Source organism: Oryx dammah, unplaced genomic scaffold (genome assembly GCF_014754425.2).
Source record: "Oryx dammah isolate SB20612 unplaced genomic scaffold, SCBI_Odam_1.1 HiC_scaffold_11, whole genome shotgun sequence".
Lineage (NCBI taxonomy): Eukaryota > Metazoa > Chordata > Mammalia > Artiodactyla > Bovidae > Oryx > Oryx dammah.
This window is the reverse complement of record NW_024070195.1, coordinates 20,702,088-20,719,626: the sequence shown is the minus strand read 5'-3', so window position 1 is coordinate 20,719,626 and position 17,539 is coordinate 20,702,088. Positions and strand designations below refer to the sequence as shown.

At 41.1% G+C, this 17,539-nt stretch overlaps 6 non-coding genes across 6 annotated transcripts; all 6 read left to right on the top strand.

Annotated features, from left to right (window-relative positions):
* Positions 1–2,775: 2,775 nt before the first annotated feature.
* TRNAR-ACG lies at positions 2,776–2,848 on the top strand. The gene has a single exon. It is a non-coding gene; the product is annotated as a tRNA-Arg (tRNA).
* Positions 2,849–8,127: 5,279 nt separating this feature from the next.
* On the top strand, positions 8,128–8,200 carry TRNAM-CAU. The gene has a single exon. It is a non-coding gene; the product is annotated as a tRNA-Met (tRNA).
* Positions 8,201–10,063: 1,863 nt separating this feature from the next.
* TRNAV-AAC lies at positions 10,064–10,136 on the top strand. The gene has a single exon. It is a non-coding gene; the product is annotated as a tRNA-Val (tRNA).
* A 441-nt stretch (positions 10,137–10,577) lies between these two features.
* TRNAA-AGC lies at positions 10,578–10,650 on the top strand. Its single transcript has one exon. It is a non-coding gene; the product is annotated as a tRNA-Ala (tRNA).
* A 1,475-nt stretch (positions 10,651–12,125) lies between these two features.
* TRNAM-CAU lies at positions 12,126–12,198 on the top strand. Its single transcript has one exon. It is a non-coding gene; the product is annotated as a tRNA-Met (tRNA).
* A 5,194-nt stretch (positions 12,199–17,392) lies between these two features.
* Positions 17,393–17,465, top strand: TRNAM-CAU. The gene has a single exon. It is a non-coding gene; the product is annotated as a tRNA-Met (tRNA).
* The last annotated feature ends 74 nt before the right edge of the window (positions 17,466–17,539 follow it).

Sequence of the window (17,539 nt, the reverse complement as noted above, 5' to 3'; positions counted from 1 at the left end):
TTTTTGTAATGGTTAGCTCTGGAAATTTATGTCTAATGTTGACACTGACAACAGTGGGCTTGGCAGCAACAAGGGTTCAGTTAGTCCTTCCCCAAGAGGGTGTTAAAGTATTAGGTAAAAAAAAAGAAACCTTGCTGTGCATTAAGGTATGAAAGCAAATCACAGAAGTGTGGGAGAGAGAGTGAAAGGAAGGAGTCTCCAGTCAGTGGTTTGGACAGGACCGGCAGTTTGCCTTGAACTCCTGGGTTTTGGTACCAGATGATCTCAGAGGGAGAGCAGTGAGCAGTCCTGAAAAGAGATCTTAGTTTCCTGCCCAGAAAATAAACCTGGGGAACCTGGATGAAAACTGAAAGTTCTAGCCACTAGACCACTGGGGGCTAGAAGTTAGAAGCAAAGTGGCCCTGGCTCTTGCTCTTTGAAAGCAAGAGTGTTTCAAGGAGGCAAAAACTGTAAAAACAGGTCCAAAGTTTATTATTAGAGACACAGCACAATGTATGGGAGAGCACACAGGAAAACAGCTTCTACCTAACTAGCTTAGATAGAAGACTAACTAACTTAGATAGAAAACTAGCTTCTAGCTCACTCAGAAGCTAGGCAGAGATTCACACCCGGAGAGGAGTGCAGGCAACCTGAGTGTGGAGGAGCTCAGAAAGGAGGTGATGTAAACCACTTATATAGGACAGTCCTTCTGGGTCTTTGTTACCTTTGGCCAATTATCTTGCTCCTTTCTTCACATCTGACTGGTCCATGGATCCTCTCCAAGATGTGTGCGCGACATTTTTCTAAGATGGATCCCACCGCAGAGGCCTATGAGTGTGTGTCCACACTTATTATGAAATGGGGCCCACTGCCTTTTCTACCCGCGAGAAGCCCTTCCTGCGTGTGTATAGACAAGGAAGTCTTCCTTGATCTTAGGAACGGGCAGCTTATCTCTTTAGCAGAGCTCAACTTTTAGCTTTGTCCTTGGAATGTCTGGGTGAGAACAAAGGCTCCATTTTATTCCACTTGGCAAACACCAAGTGTCTGGACCAGAGGCCCACTGTCTCCTACCTCAATGTGAGCTAACAAGGTAAGGAATGAAGGTCTTGAACAACTAAAAAATGCCTACTTCATTTTATTTCAAATATGGGGATGGTGTAGGGTATAGCAACTAATATTGCTTGTTTGTTCCACCACCAGTCACCAACAGCAGAGTCCCTATTCCTCCTCTAGAACAGAAACATGATTTCATTCACATAACCTTTTCTATACTGCCTTGGCTTTGCAGGAGGTGGACCCTATCTCAGCTGCAGAGGCAGAGTTATGATTGATCAAACTGATCACAGTGGTCACATTCTTGGCAGTACTTGGATTAGGTAAGAATGTGTGATACAAAGCTAGCCAATGGGAGGGGGAAATCCACTAAGGAATGTATAAGAGAAGTTGTTCTTAACAAGAGATACAATAAAGAAGTCTGCTTATTTTCCTGAAGTTTATCTTGATATTGTGAGAGTCAGAAGTACTACAAGGAAACCAGCTGGTGTATAAGATCCATATAGTGAGAATGACATAATGCAAAGACTCGGTCATTCAAATAATCTTGGTTCTGAATAACATCATAGAGTTACTGAATTAATGAGGCTCATAGCCTCCCTACCTTTTTGACTTGTCATGTATGATAGTTAATCCATTGTAAGTCAGTTGAATGCTGTCGTTCAAATAATTGTAGAGCTATTACTGAAAGTGTCCTTTATTGGGGAGGAATCTTCGGGCTAGATGTCTTATAGTTCTGTAAGAATTGTGTTCTAAGTCCTCCTGATCACTGGCATTATGAAAAACTCGAAACAAGCTACATAAATGATATTAAAAATATTGGTCTCATGCGCCCTTGGTTCACTAAGTTTTTTCATTGCTATCAGCTGACTCTGCATTCTCTTCACTTAGAAGGCCTACTTCTCAGCCAGTAGCTCCAGCCCAGTCCTACTGTCTGATTGTCACTGGCTTCAGACTTAATGGACACATGCCCAGCCTCCACCCCTGAGTTCATAAACAACCACCATGAGCCTCAAAGTACATTCAGGAAACTAGAATTCTGCCGCTGTACATAGCATGCCTTTGCTCTTCCATTTAAACATCTGGGTTGAGACAGCATTGAATCTCAGACTCGTGATGCCTACCTGTACCATAAACTGTTTTCCCGATGCTTACAGGCATTTTTCTCAGCTCTTGGTTCATGCATGCAGACTTTTAATGTAAAATTAGTCATTGTAGATACGGAGCATGCTGGCCTTAAGAAATATACAATTGAGTGGGGAGCACCACTGAGCAAACAGCTGTTCACAACAGTGTGATAAATGCCGAAATGAGGGGTGTGCTCTGCACCCTAGGCGTACAAGGAAAGAGCAAGATCCAAACGGGGGGCGGCGGGGGGGGGGGGGGGGAGAATTAAGAACTCGATTAGGTTTGCAAATATTTCTGTTATTTTATTTGTTTACTCTGGTCCCTGTTTTCCGATTTCCTTCCGTTCTCATTAGCAAAGTCCTAAGAACTCCATCATTCGCTCTTTCCAGGCCCTTCACCAGGAGGTCAAGGACTTTAGGCTGGCAGGTTATTGCTATAATGAGGCTTCAAAGTAGACCGTAAATCCTTATATCGTCCCATCTGGGAAAGTAGAGGGCAGAGAAATCAAAAGAAGAGCGAGTGTACATCGGCTACATCCAGAAATTCCATGATATGAAAATGCAAAAACCTCTTAAAGGCTAATTAATGATGGTTTTAAGAGCACCCATACCGATAGGGCCAGTGGCGCAATGGATAACGCGTCTGACTACGGATCAGAAGATTCCAGGTTCGACTCCTGGCTGGCTCGAAGTCTCCTCTCCCCTCTTTAGGGGGGTGGTAGAGTGGTGTGTTTTAACAACCCACCTGAGACTCTCTTAGTATGAGGAAGTCCTCTTAAAACCTTTATTGTTACTTGTTCGATCACCACAAAGAATGGAGGGAAGATGACCGGGGCGGGGCTAGAAAAGATACACGAAAGAATAAGACAGGAATCTTGCACATCAACTAATATCTTTTGTACTATAGCCTGTTGCATGGAAATCTCTCCCTTTTGAGAACGCTTGCCTCTTGAGAATATAGTGCTCTCTAGAGAACAGAATCCTCGACCAATCCTGCAAAATTTTCTCCAACGTTCAGCTGTCAAAGTCCACACAGAAACAAGCAACAGCGATGTCATAAACAACAAAGGAGAGAACCGTAAGTAGGGAGGGCAGTTCAGTTCAGTTCAGTAGCTCAGTCGTGTCCGACTCTTTGCGACCCCAGGGAGGGCAGAACGCGTGGGAATCAGCGGTCAGGTCTTAGAAGAACCTCGAGCGAGGAAAAGCAGTTCGTAAGCGTTCAGATCTTCACACAGTAAACAAGGACGATTTGGATCTTGCATCTGTCAAGGATTGGGGGATGCGAATGGGATCTGCTGGGAGGAGCTGCCAGCGTGTTTCCCTGCCCCGCAGGTGTCTGCAGAACGTCAACCCAATACCGCGCTTTAAGAGCATCAAGCGCAGTCCGGAGTCGGCGACTCAAATTGAGAAGTCCCTGCGGTCGCTGCCCTCGAGAAGTGACTCCTCGTGAGGGTCGAGGACGCTCAAGCAGCCGGGTCAGCTAACAGAAGGGCAGTAAATGGACGAATTTTTCTATCCTTGTCTACTGAGATCCATGCTGAAAGAGCCCTGGAGGCGGCTGAAGGAATTCGAGGACAGACAAGAAGAGAAACGAAAACAAAGAAGAGAAAGAGCGTGGGAAGAATGGCTCCTTTCATCCTGGCTGCGTTGTGGCCTTTTAGGATACTGTAGATCAAACTTTTTCTTTTAAAGCCTGGAATAGGAAGTACATTTCTAGAGTCAAAAGACAGATAGCACCAATACCACTACCCACCCAGGTTGCTGAGCCAAAGTGTGCCGGGCAGGAGGAAAGTCTTGATGAATCTGCATTCTCATTCCCTTCCTGCTTTCATACTCATCAGGACCGACCCCTCCCTCTACCGAGCCACCCGTTGTAGCTATGCTTCACTCTGTTCAGGGGACTTCTAACAAGGTAATGGCTATCTTGATTATCCAGATTACTAACCAACTTGTAGCCAAACGCTCTGGGAAGGAAACCCACTTAGAAGGACAGCGTGAATAATGGAGTGCAGTTTATTACACCTGCGGATCCAAGGCAGAGTTCCCTCTTTAGCCAGGGACCCCGACCGATTTTTGTAACAACCTTTTATACCTAAAGTGTACGTGCCCAAGCCCACATCCCCAAATTTCTTAAGCTGCTCTGGAAAATGTTAGAGATACAATCAGGTTACAGCCATAATTCACAATCTGAAGGTCACCTAGTCATGCAGAGTAGCCCACATCAATGGGCATTACAAAGATTACAGAGATGATTGATTATATACTGGTTTATTACACTCTTCCTGGCTCCAGGGAGTCTAGGTGCGAGCTCTGCCTGGTCGGGTGTTTGTCCCTTGCCAGGGGGCGGGAGGAGGGGAGACAGGGGGGCGGGGGGTGTACGGGGAGTGGGGGAGCTGCCCGGCCATTTGGTGTGTTGTCTCCATGGTTACCGGATAAGTAGTCCAAAGTTCATTGAGAGGGCAAAATGGAGTTCCTTTCCTTTTAAAAATGGAGTCAGTCCAGTCAGCGCAACCTGTTCCTTTCCTTCTTCAAGGTAATGGAGTTAACAGCAGGCTATAACCAACCTAACTGCGAGAAAACTAACACCCTAATCAGATCTCTCGAGTGTTTTCCAGAAAGCTGAATAATAAATCACGCTCTAGTATTTTCCCCTCCTTCAAATTCATTAGGAAGACTTTATCATCTCTTTATTATTAGCCTGCTGCTGCTGCTGCTGAGTCGCTTCAGTCGTGTCCGACTCTGTGCGGCCCCAGAGACGGCAGCCCACCAGGCTCCTCTGTCCCTGGGATTCTCAAGGCAAGAACACTGGAGTGGGTTACCATTTCCTTCTCCAATGCATGAAAGTGAAAAGTGAAAGTGAAGTCGCTCAGTGGTGTCCGACTCCTAGCGACCCCATGGACTGCAGCCTACCAGGCTCCTCCATCCATGGGATTTTCCAGGCAAGAGTACTGAAGTGGGGTGCCATTGCCTTCTCCTTATTATCCTGAAACTATAGTAACTATGAAACTTGACAGCAGGAAAGTTCAAATGTCATCTGCTCAGTCTGATGACCTCAGCTAAATTGCAACCTACCCTGTTACCCCCATAGCCCTCACTGTTTCTAGACCCACTTCCTGCTTTATTTGTCTCCATAGGGCCTGAATGACACTAGATGATGGAAAACCAAATTTCCTCTTCTTCCTCTCCCAGACAGTCATGTTGATCAAAGACAAACAAATAAATACATACATTCAGCCCCTCTGCTCCTGGATTCTTGTCCAAATCCCAGTTTCCACTCCAGCCATTTTTCATAAAGGTAAATATTTTTATTCTCCTGAAGTTTGTATTAACTTCTGATTGCAGTCCCAAACCTGCTATTTGTAAAAGGAAGCATGCTGCTGCTGCTGCTACTGCTAAGTCGTATCCGACTCTGTGTGACCCCATAGATTGTAGCCCACCAGGCTCCCCCGTCCCTGGGATTCTCCAGGCAAGAACACTGGAGTGTGTTGCCATTTCCTTCTCCAATGCATGAAAGTGAAAAGTGAAAATGAAGTCGCTTGTTGTGTCTCTTAGCGACCCCATGGACTGCAGCCTACCAGGCTCCTCTGTCCATGGGATTTTCCAGGCAAGAGTACTGGAGTGGGGTGCCATTGCCTTCTCCGAAAGGAAGCGTAGGTTATCTTAACATTTCTGTTGATTCGGATTCCCTTTCTTCTCAAAACAAGTCGATTCAATTGACATTCTGTACACAGAAACATAAATTCACAGTGAACCTCCACATTAGTATCTTCAGAATGGGAAAGGAAAGCTTCACTGATCACCCAATTGGATGAGGTTGTTGCATTCAACTTCAAAATTAACACCAAATTCCTCCTCCAGAGACAGACACCAGCCTCACCCTGTGTCCTCACTAACTCTTGTTCATTAAAAAAAAAAAAAAAATTAGCATCTGAGATCTTCCCTCAACTTCAAAGAGCAAATTTAATCAGAGAAGTGAGAAAATGGAGAAACAAAAGAAAGCGGTCAAACAAGACAATAGTTTAGCCATAAAATAGAGCCGTGAGCCTTTAGTTTCTCCTCAAGAGCTATGGTTAATATTATGAGCCATATCCTTGAATTATTTTGCAGATACGAAAACTCCTACCAGATGAAAAAGTTGACTGCATGCTGACCAATAGTTTGTAGATCTCAGACTCGTTGGAAGCAAAAACTGACAATTGTTACCCAAAATATTACCTTGTTACCTCACCATCAGCCAATCAAAGAGTTGCATGTTGGCTCCTAATGCACGCTGAGACAGTGTCCCTCACACTATCATACTGTCACAGGGTCCTGGGCTCAGTTGCATCTGACTTTTCAGGACCCCATGTATGGTAGCCTGCCAGGCTCCTCTGTCCATGGGATTTCCCAGGCAAGAATACTGGAGTGGGTTGCCATTTCCTACTCTAGGGGATCTTCCCAACCCAGGGATCAAACTTGAGTCTCTTACATCTCCTGCATTGGCAGGTGGATTATTTACCACTGAGCCACCTGGGAAGCCCTTGATTATACACCCTGAGACAGTCAACCTCACATTGTCTTTAAAAATCCTGCCTTGAAAGACTTCGGGGTATCTGAATCTTTTGAGCTAGCAATAGCTAGGGTGCTATTGCTTGGCACCCTGCAATAAATCCTTCACCTTCCTTCATCACAACCTGATGGCAGCAGACTGACTTTGCTGCTCTGGGGCTAGCAGCCCAAAGTTTGGTTTAGTAAACTACGATAAATAGTTTTGTTGCCAAAACTCAATTAGACTACATGACATAATCTCCATAAATCTCTTAGCAAAGGTCCCATCACTTCATGGGAAATAGATGGGGAAACAGTGGAAACAGTGTCAGACTTTATTTTTGGGGGCTCCAAAATCACTGCAGATGGTGACTGCAGCCATGAAATTAAAAGACGCTTACTCCTTGGAAGAAAAGTTATGACCAACCTAGATAGCATATTCAAAAGCAGATACATTACTTTGCCAACAAAGGTCCGTCTAGTCAAGGCTATGGTTTTTCCTGTGGTCATGTATGGATATGAGAGTTGGACCGTGAAGAAGGCTGAGAGCCGAAGAATTGATGCTTTTGAACTGTGGTGTTGGAGAAGACTCTTGAGAGTCCTTTGGACTGCAAGGAGATCCAACCAGCCCATTCTGAAGGAGATCAACCCTGGGATTTCTTTAGAAGGAATGATGCTAAAGCTGAAACTCCAGTACTTTGGCCACCTCATTCGAAGAGTTGACTCATTGGAAAAGACTCTGATGCTGGGAGGGATTAGGGGCAGGAGGAGAAAGGGACGACAGAGGATGAGATGGCTGGATGGCATCACGGACTCGATGGACATGAGTCTGAGTGAACTCCAGGAGATGGTGATGAACAGGGAGGCCTGGCATGCTGCGATCCATGGGGTCGCAAAGAGTCGGACACGACTGAGTGACTGAACTGAACTGAAAGTTGAAAAAAAAGGAAAACTTTTTAAAATTCAGTTCAGTTTATGTTTTTGTAGGGAAGAATGTCTCCAGTCACATAGATGCAAGTGGAGAAGTAAAGATAGAGAAGTATGGATTATAGACAAATTTGAGGGATACTGATTCAGTCAGTCAGAGAAGAAATGTTAACTGAGCACCTTCTATGTTTCTTCAACAAAGATCATGAAAGATGTAAGCTTGGTTGAGGGCAGGAAACACGATGTCTTTCGAACACAAGACCAGCAAAAGACAGACACAATGAACTGTCCTTAGTACTGAAGTATAGATGGTCCTGTTTTAGGTTGAATACTGGAAAGGCATGGATTCTACCTTTCATAAATATGAAATCCTACCCATGTAGCATTGACTTAAACATCGTGATTTTCAAATAACATAGAGTAGATTCTTTAAAAGCTGAAAACAGATGAAGTAGACATGCTTGGAAAATGCTGTTTCATATTTTAACTTCAATGTACAGATATTAAATTGTCTGCCCTCTTAGCGCAGCTGGGAGCGCGTCAGTCTCATAATCTGAAGGTCCTGAGTTCAAACCTCAGAGAGGGCAGGCTTTCACTTTTTTTACAGTCAGCCTGGTGAAAAGCCAAGTTGAAAGAAAAGAAAATGTGTGTAATCTGCGCTTAAAGAAATCAGTACAAAAGAAAATTAGGAAATGCTGCCAGATAAGCACTGGATGCTGCTGCTGCTGCTGCTTCTAAGTCACTTCAGTTGTGACCAACTCTGTGCGACCCCATAGATGGCAGCCCACCAGGCTCCTCTGTTCATGGGATTCTCTAGGCAAGAATATTGGAGTGGGTTGCCATTTCCTTCTCCAAAACATTGGGTGGATGTTCCAATATTCAATATTCACTCAAGAAAATGAAATCAATTTTCTGGTTTGTTGCACCTCTCAGCAGTTTGAGTGAAATGGACAAGAAATTTAGATTACACCAGAAAATAAAAGCTATACTATAATTTTGATCTTCCTCTTCTCCTAGTGGAAGAAGCAAGGAATTTTTCTCTCCAAATTCATGTTCTAAAGATTGTCCAACCACAGTTAAGACATGGGGAAGGGTAAAATCATTTATTTTTTAAATCATTAGCAAATATATGTTGTTAATGCACTGTTCTGGGTGCAGTTGAGAATTTGGGGCTCTCCCACTCATTGTGTATCTCTCTATAAAAACAACTGTGATTGTTACAAGATTTTGGAAATAAGGCATATATATAGGAGGAGGCAGTGGGTTAGCTTTTGTAGATCTAACCTGCAGATCTGGGGTAGTTTCTGTAGATCTAATCTGCACCACATTCTAGAAAGTGTCCTGAAAGTTTATTGATTTTATGCAAGTCATTTGATTAACCTTGCAAATAACCCAAATATCATCACTCCCATTTGAAAGATGGAATTGAATTTCAGGGGAATTGAATCATTTTTCTCAAGTGTGTTAGCGCTAAGGAGAAAAACCAGACATGAAAAGCTGGCTGTTTGTTTGTTTTCTATATGAAAAGATGTGAGCTTGTCTTTTAATTTAAGGTATAGTCACATAAGTCTATAAGGAATACCAGTTCCTCATTTCATACATTCATAGAACAAATTTTTAAATGAGCGTATTTATTTTTCCACTCATCAGACACTAAATCAAAAATCACTTCTGTGTCCGCCACCCAGGTTCCAGACTTCTAAGTGTCCTTGACTACTTCTTCTCCCTCATATCTCTACATCCAGTGTCTTGACACATACTTAGATATTGTAGATCCTTCCTACATAACTCCCCAGAATCTTTCTCTTTCTTCTCATGCATCTATGCCTTGATCTATTCTATGTTTATGGAGAAAGTATTCTGTGCCAGACAGTGTCTTGGATTAGAGAGGCAGAAAGACTCATGCTACTGCTAATCTCAGAAGCTAAAAGAATAAACCTCAATCCCTTAACATAACTTCTTTTTCATTCTCCCTAATTCCAATTTCCCCATTTCCTACCTATATGGCAGTCAAAATTAAATATTTATCATAAAATGTTTCCTTGATTATGTAAACTGTCTGCATGGAATTTTTTCAAGGGTTCTTAAGCCTCCAGTTTTCTCTCTAGTGTATCTTCATGTGTCCAGGCTTTTCAACTATTGTTTCCCTTCATGTCTATTTTACACACACAAACACACATAACACCCACTCCAATTGAACAGGTATATTTCTGAACACAGGAATCCCTACCTCTGTGCCTTTTCTTTCCATCCTATGTTCACTCTACATCTACATCCTACAATGTCCATGCATTTTTCTTTTTCTCTATGTCTCACCTCTAATTTCTGATGGCTTTTGCATGTAATAGTATGTACTTCTTTTTTGTTCTTGCATATAGTGTAAATACATAACTTCTCAAGACCTACCTCAGCAAGAATCCCATAAATATTCCAGAGATAAAACAATGTAAGTTTCTGTAGTGTAGTGGTTATCACACTTGCCTAACACGCTGGAGGCCCTTGGTTCAAAACTGAGCAGAAACAATTGCTCCCTTGTACCTTCTACCATCTAGGAAAACTCAGCCCTCTGCTTCCCCTAAAGGGAACCAGTGATCATCTCATTTCTGTTGCTTTGCTGTTTTAGTTTCATGTTTAAGAAACAGGTTATCAATCTGAGATAGTCTGGCTGCATTAGCCCACTCTTCTGGGTGAGTCCTCCCAAATGGGATGTGGTCCCTTCTGTCAGGAAAATCTGAAACTCATATAGTTTTTTGGCTAGATTTTGTCACAGTGACTTTCTTTTTTCCTTGGCAGAGGAATAGGTACCAACTGCTCCCTCGCCTTGGGGGATCCTTGAGAAGATGGACCCTTAGTCCAGCTTAAAGACCTTGATATTTCCTGAAGTTCTGGTAGCCTGGAAGAATGAATAATGACGTGGATACAGTCTACTGAAAAATGGAAGGGAAAAAAATGCATGCTGGATGTGGGGAATTAGCTCAAGTGGTAGAGCGCTCGCTTAGCATGTGAGAGGTAGTGGGATCGATGCCCACATTCTCCAGTTTTTACTCTTTCAGCTGAGGAACTGCAAATCTTCCAAACTGTAGAAAGAAAGGAAAAAATTAAACACTTTGGACCCGTCCCTGGGCAAGGGCAAAACAGGACAAGCCTGGCTCTATTGGCCTTCAGTATGTACATCTCTTATTAATGATAAATCTAGTAGATAAGAAAAAGGAACAAACATGTTGAAAAAATAAACACCCCCATACATCAATGGATCAAACTGACCTTATATAGCAAAATCACAATGAAGTTCTACCAAAGAGTTGAGGGAAAAGCAAGGTCATATCAAAAATAAAAAATCAAGAACAGTCAGATTGAAGCTAAGGGACATTGTGGAAACAAACATTTTTTAAAGTATGATTTAGTTGTAAGTGCCAGGGAAGACTGAAAGTAGTGAAACCAGAAGACTGTCTCTTGTCAATATACATACTAGCTCCAGAGGTTTGTGTGGTCAGATTTCTTCTGAACCAGCTGGGCCTACTGCAGTGCCAAGCACAGAGCAGCTCCCCAGTGAATATGTCCTGACTGAATGGAAAGCAAGTGATAGATTTAAGAGAGTTTCACAAGAATAATAGTATTTTCCAGGACAGTGAATGTGGATTTTGAAGATGGAGAATGAGCCAAAATTGACTTGGAAGTCTAAGTCCAGAACACCAGCACCGAAGAGGCTAGGAATTAGAGTTTAGATGAATGAGTTATTTTGGAGAACAGACAGTGAGACCCTCAGCTGCAGCAGAAAAATAAAATCACAATTTGAAATTTCAAATCTGTTTCTCAATTCATGCTTTGCTACTTAGCAGCTCTGGGACCTTAACTTTTCTGAGTCTCCATTATATTTGAAAAATGTAAATTATGATGCATACTTCTGTGGCTGAAATTCAATTTGAATCAATTAAATCATCTCCATAAATCCCTTAGTATAATTATAAGGCTGAAACAAATGAGAAGTTTTGAATTAAGTTCAGTTTGTGTTTTTTTGTAAGGAGAATATCTCCGGGCATGTAGATGCAACTGGAGACATAGAGTAAGACAAAGAAGTATGGAGTGCAGACAAATTTGAGTACTAATTCACTTAGTCAGTCAGTGAATTATTAATAGTATTAACTGGGTACTTCTTAAGTTTCTTTTGAATATAAGGTATCAAGGAAAGTGTAAGAGTGACTGAGGTCTCTGAAGGAGGCAACAGGCAGATCATTAGACCACAAGAGGGAAAAAGAGCAGCAAAAGACCAATACAATTGTTACTGGACCAGTACAAATGGTACTGCAGGCCAGAGGGTCCAGTTTTTGCATATAGGCTGGAAAGGTGTGGATTCCACCATTTCTGGATGGGAAACCTTCAGGTGCAGCACTGGTTTAAATGGAATGATTTACAAGTAGCATGATTACATTCTTTAAAAGTTGGAAACTGATGGACACGCCTGGAAAGTACTATTTTATATTTTACTTTCAATGCCAGAAGCCCTGAGCATCTGTCCTCTTAGCGCAGTAGGCAGCGCGTCAGTCTCATAATCTGAAGGTCCTGAGTTCGAGCCTCAGAGAGGGCAGGTGTTTTATATTTGTTGCTCTCTTTCCCAGCATCAGGGTCTTTTCCAATGAGTCAGTACTTCACATCAGGTGGCCAAAGTATGAGTTTCAGCTTCAGCATCAGTCCTTCCAGTGAATATTCAGGACTGATTTCCTTTAGAATTGACTAGTTTGATCTCCTTGCAGCTTAAGGGACTCTCAAGAGTCTTCTCCAAAACCACAGTTCAAAAGCATCAATTTTTTGGCACTCAGCTTTCTTTATGGTCCAACTTTCATTTCCATACATGACTACTGGAAAAACCATACCTTTGACTGGACAGACCTTTGTCAGTAAAGCAATGTCTCTGCTTTTTAATATTCTGTCTAGGTTTGTCATAGTTTTTCTTCCGTGGAGCAAGCGTCTTTTAATTTCGTGGCTACAGTCACCATCTGTGATTGTGGAGCCCAAGAAAATAAAGTCTCTCACTGTTTCCATTGTTTCCCCATTTAGTTTTCCATGAAGTGATGGAACTAGATGCCATGATCTTCGTTTTTTTAATCTTGAGTTTTAAACCAGCTTTTTCACTCTCCTCTTTCACCCTCATCAAGAGGCTCTTTAGTTCCTCTTCACTTTCTGCCATAAGGGTGGTTTCATCTGCATATCTGAGATTATTGATATTTCTCCCAGCAATCTTGACTCAAGCTCGAGCTTCATCCAGCCTGGCATTTCGCATGATGTATTCTGCATATAAGTTAAATAAGCAAGGTGACAATACAAAGCCTTGATGTATTCCTTTCCCAATTTGGAACCAGTCTGTTGTTCCATGTCCGGTTCTAGCCATTGCTTCTTCACCTGCATACAGGTTTCTCAGGAGGTAGGTAAGGTGGTATTCCCATCTCTTTAACAATTTTCCGCAGTTTGTTGTGATCCACACAGTTAAAGGCGTAGTCAATGAAGTGGAAGCAAACGTTTTTCTGGAATTCTCTTGCTTTTTCTATGATCCAAGGATGTTGGTAATTTGATCTTTGGTTCCTTTGCCTTTTCTAAATTCAGCTTGTACATCTGGAAGTTCTTGGTTCAGGTACTTTTGAAGGTTAGCTTGGAGGATTTTGAGTATGACCTTGCCAGCATGTGAAATGAATACAGTCTGTGGTAGTTTGAAGATTCATTGTCTTTCTTTGGGATTGGAATGAAAACTAACTTTTTCCAGTCCTGTGGCCACTGCTGAGTTTTTCAAATCTGCTGGCCTACTGAGTGCAGCACTTTAACACCATCATCTTTTAACAGCATCATCATCACTCTTCATCTGTACCGCTCAATGTCCATATTTTTTCCTTCACTGTAACATGCTTTTGTGTCTTATTTCTGATGGCTCTTATCTGTAATATTTTGTACTTTTTAATTATTGTATCATATGGTGTAGATATATAATTTCTTATGACCTGCCTCAGTAACAATGGAAAAATATCTTAAAATAGAACAAAGTGTGAGTTTCCCTAGTGGAGTGGTCATCATGCTCACCTAACACGTGAAAGGTCTTTGGATGGAAACCGAGCTGAAACAGCTGTTTTTTGCCTTCCACCATCCAGGGAAAATCAGTTTGCCTTCTCCCTTAAAAGGAATCAGTGATCATCGCACTCCTGTTGGTTTGTCATTTTCATCTCATTTTTAAGAAACAGATAATCATCCTAAGGTAGTCCTGTTGTATTAGCCGGCTGTTCTGGGTGAGTCCTCCCAACTGGGACATTTTCACTTCTATCTCAGAAAGTCTGAAACGTGAAATTTGGAGCACCAAGTATTTCCCATGGCTACTTCTCACCCCTTTTCCTTAGAGGAGGAATAGGTACCAATCTCACTTTTGCTTTAGGTCATCTTTGGGAAGACGTGCCCTTAGTAGTCCTGGTTTCAAGCGAGTAATGCAGACGGTACTCTGACGCACTGGGGGAATGAGCTTGATAAAGGTGGGGAATTAGCTCAAGTGGAAGAGCGCTTGCTTAGCATGAGAGAGGTGGTGGGATTGATACCCACATTCTCCAGCTTTTAAGAAGCACTGGCAAAAAAATATACACCCAAATTGCAACTTCAGACCTGAAAAAAGAATGTGTAGAGAGAACAATAGTAAATACTCAATCCAAATGACAAAGAAGCAAGTGTACTTTAAAAAATGGACAGAACCTCAGGGACAAACAGGAAAATAGCAAAGTTTTTGCATTCACATCATTGGAGACTCAATAGAGGAAGAAGGGAAACATTGCGGCGGGGGGGGGATTGGTTACCCAAATTTGGCAAAAGATATAAACCAGAATAAAAACATTCAGCAACCCTAAAGCAAGATAAAATCAAATAAACCCACAGGCAGACAGATGACAATTATACTGATTTAAACTAGAAAGGGGGGGAATGCTCTAAAGTACCAGAAGAAAATGAAAGGGAAACTGCAATCTGAATGATTGTTAATTTCTCATCAGAAACTGTAAGAACCATAACAAAATAACATGATTTTTATGTTATTTTGAAAGAAAAGACCTGTCAATCTAATAGCTAAATATAGCAAAAATACCCTTCAGACAGACATAAAGTTTACCTTCTCATTTGAAGGTAAACTGAATGACTCCATTGCTAATGGAAGTTCTAGAAAAGAGTAATGCTGTGAGACAAGAAAAATGATACTAGAGGGAAATATATAAGATAGTATAAATGGAGAAATTTAACCAAAATTTCAGAAACAGAAACTCGTTTGAAATTAAATAGCCTATGTTGGAGGTTTACTAGGACTGCAGCCTGGGAAACACAGATTTAAGAAAGCGCAAGATTTGTGTTCCATTGGACTACAAAATAAAGGAAGCTTATTAAAGGGAAAAACTGCAAGGCCACACAGTGACATAAGTTGTTTGTCTAGCATTGTAATGATGCTAACAAGAAGAAAGACAGCTTATGAAGCAAGAATTGGTTAGGGTCTGCAACGGTTACTTAGTTACAAGGGGAAACCTTGAAACTAGAAGTTTGCAGCTGCTGGATGTTGTTCCGACTATGGCTGTTGGTGGCCCTGGGTTTGGTACAGTGATATAGGGACTGGTCTAAAGATCCTTAATAGCCGTCCTCCCCATTTTTGTATGCCTGACCTGTGATTACTCCCTTATGACTTCAATTTGTCATTGGAACCATAGAAGAGAAGGAAATAACTGGGAAAGCATAGTAGATTTTTATGTTCCTCTTTAATTCTTTGAAGTATGTTTGATGCTTGAAAGTGAAAATCATTACATTGTCTGATGGAATTTTCATTGTATCTATATGTACTATATGAAGCGGTTGTGGTAAAGGGACTAAATGGTAGTGAGGTCTATAAACAACTTGAATGGTAATTTATTGATTCTAAGTACACTGTGAAATATTAAGAATGTATATAGTAATCAATATATCACCTACTAACAATGTTTAAATAAGTCAAGTAAGGGTAGGGAGGAAGAGGAGCAGAGAAAAATAAGAAATAAAGGAAACAAGCTTTTAATAAATTATTTAGTAAATCTAAAAGAAATTTATTAATAATAATATTATTTGAGTTATTATAGTCAGCAATTTACTTTTAATGCATTCTAACAATCCAGATATATCAAATAAAATCAGTTTGTCACAATATATTAAAAATATATATGCTGATTAGAATAAATCCACTTCAAATACAGTTAGTTGTGAGATGAAAAGCTGTACTCAGGATTAAAAGTTATATAGGAGATTGAAAGCAAAGAATAGGAAAACAGACCTCATGAAAGCATTAATAAAAAAAATAAAGTAGATATATTACTATAAGACTAAGTGGATTTCAAAGAGAAAAATTCCAGGTATTAATTTGAGAAGCTATACAATTATAAGATGTCAACTCACTAATAAAATAACTATCCTAAATTTGTATGCCTCTGACCACAGAGCTTCAAAACCCAAAAGCAATAGCTAATGAAACTGAAAAGAAACATAGAAAAGTCCTCAATTATTGTTGAAGATGTCAACAACCCTCTCTCTTTAATTGATAGATGTAGTAGATAACAAATTGGAAAATACAGTGTGGGACTAAACACTATCCACCGCTGAATCTAAATGACCTTATTAAGTAAAATCACAGTGTCAGTAGAAAGAAAGATCAAAGAGTTGAGAGAAAAAGCAAAATTCTATCAAAACAAGGAAACCAAAAAGTGTCAGTGTGAAGCAGAAAAGTGGTATTTTAGAAAGAGTTATTTAGCTGTAAATGCCAGGGAGACTGGAAATGGTGAAACTGGAAGTGGATCATTCCTTGTCCATATTTATCCTTCCTACTCCTGCGGCCTGGGGGTAATCAGATTCCCTCAGAGTCCCCTGAGCCTACAACTTTGTCTAGCACAGAGCAGCTCCACAACAATAATGCGCTGAATGAAAGGAAAAGAAGTAATAGATTCAAAAAAGCTGCACAAGCATAATGTTTAGTATTTGGCAGATCATTTGATATGGGTTTTGAAGGACTTTGAAGTCGAAGCCCAAAAGTCCAGCACAGAAGTTGGGAATTAGATAGTGGGTGTGAGCTGGAGTAGAGAGAGAACTCACAATTTGGAATCTAATAATTTCTCTCAATTCATACTTTGCTGTTTAACAGAAATATTACTTAACTTCTCTGAGCCTTCATTTTGTCTGGAAAGTACAAAATATGATACATAGGTTTATTACCTAAATTCAAGTGGACTATATAAAATAATCTCCATAAATCTCTTAGTATGAATTAGTAGGTAAGGCTGAAAAAATAAGGTGGCTTTTTGTCAGTTTGCGGTTTTTGTAGGAAGAATGTCTCCAGCCATGTAGGTACGAATGGAGATGTGGAGGACAGAGAAGTCCAGACTTGAGGACTATTGATTCACTCAGTGAACTAATATTAACTAGGCAACTCCTATGTTTCTTTCAACAAGGAGATCAGGGAAAATGTAAGATCAGCTGAGATTTCTGAGGGCAAGAAAAAGCACATCTTTGGAATACAAGACTAAGAAGACAGCACATTAACTGTCCCTAGCCATGCAGCCAAGATGATCTTATTTGGGGGTAAATACTGGAAAGGCATGGACTGCATCATTCCTAATGTGGAATCCACTGGGTTTGTCTTTGGTTTATTGGAATGATTTTCAAGTAGTTATTAAAAACTAGAAACTGATAAAAGTGTGGGCGGTCAGAAAACACCATTTCCTCTCTACTTTCGATATGTACTATTTACACTGTCTGCCCTCTTAGCGCAGTAGGCAGCGCGTCAGTCTCATAATCTGAAGGTCCTGAGTTCGAGCCTCAGAGAGGGCAGATGGTACTTTTTTGGCCTGGCTAAAGTTGTGTTGCAGGAAAAACCCAACAGCAAGTAAAACTAAGGTGGGCAC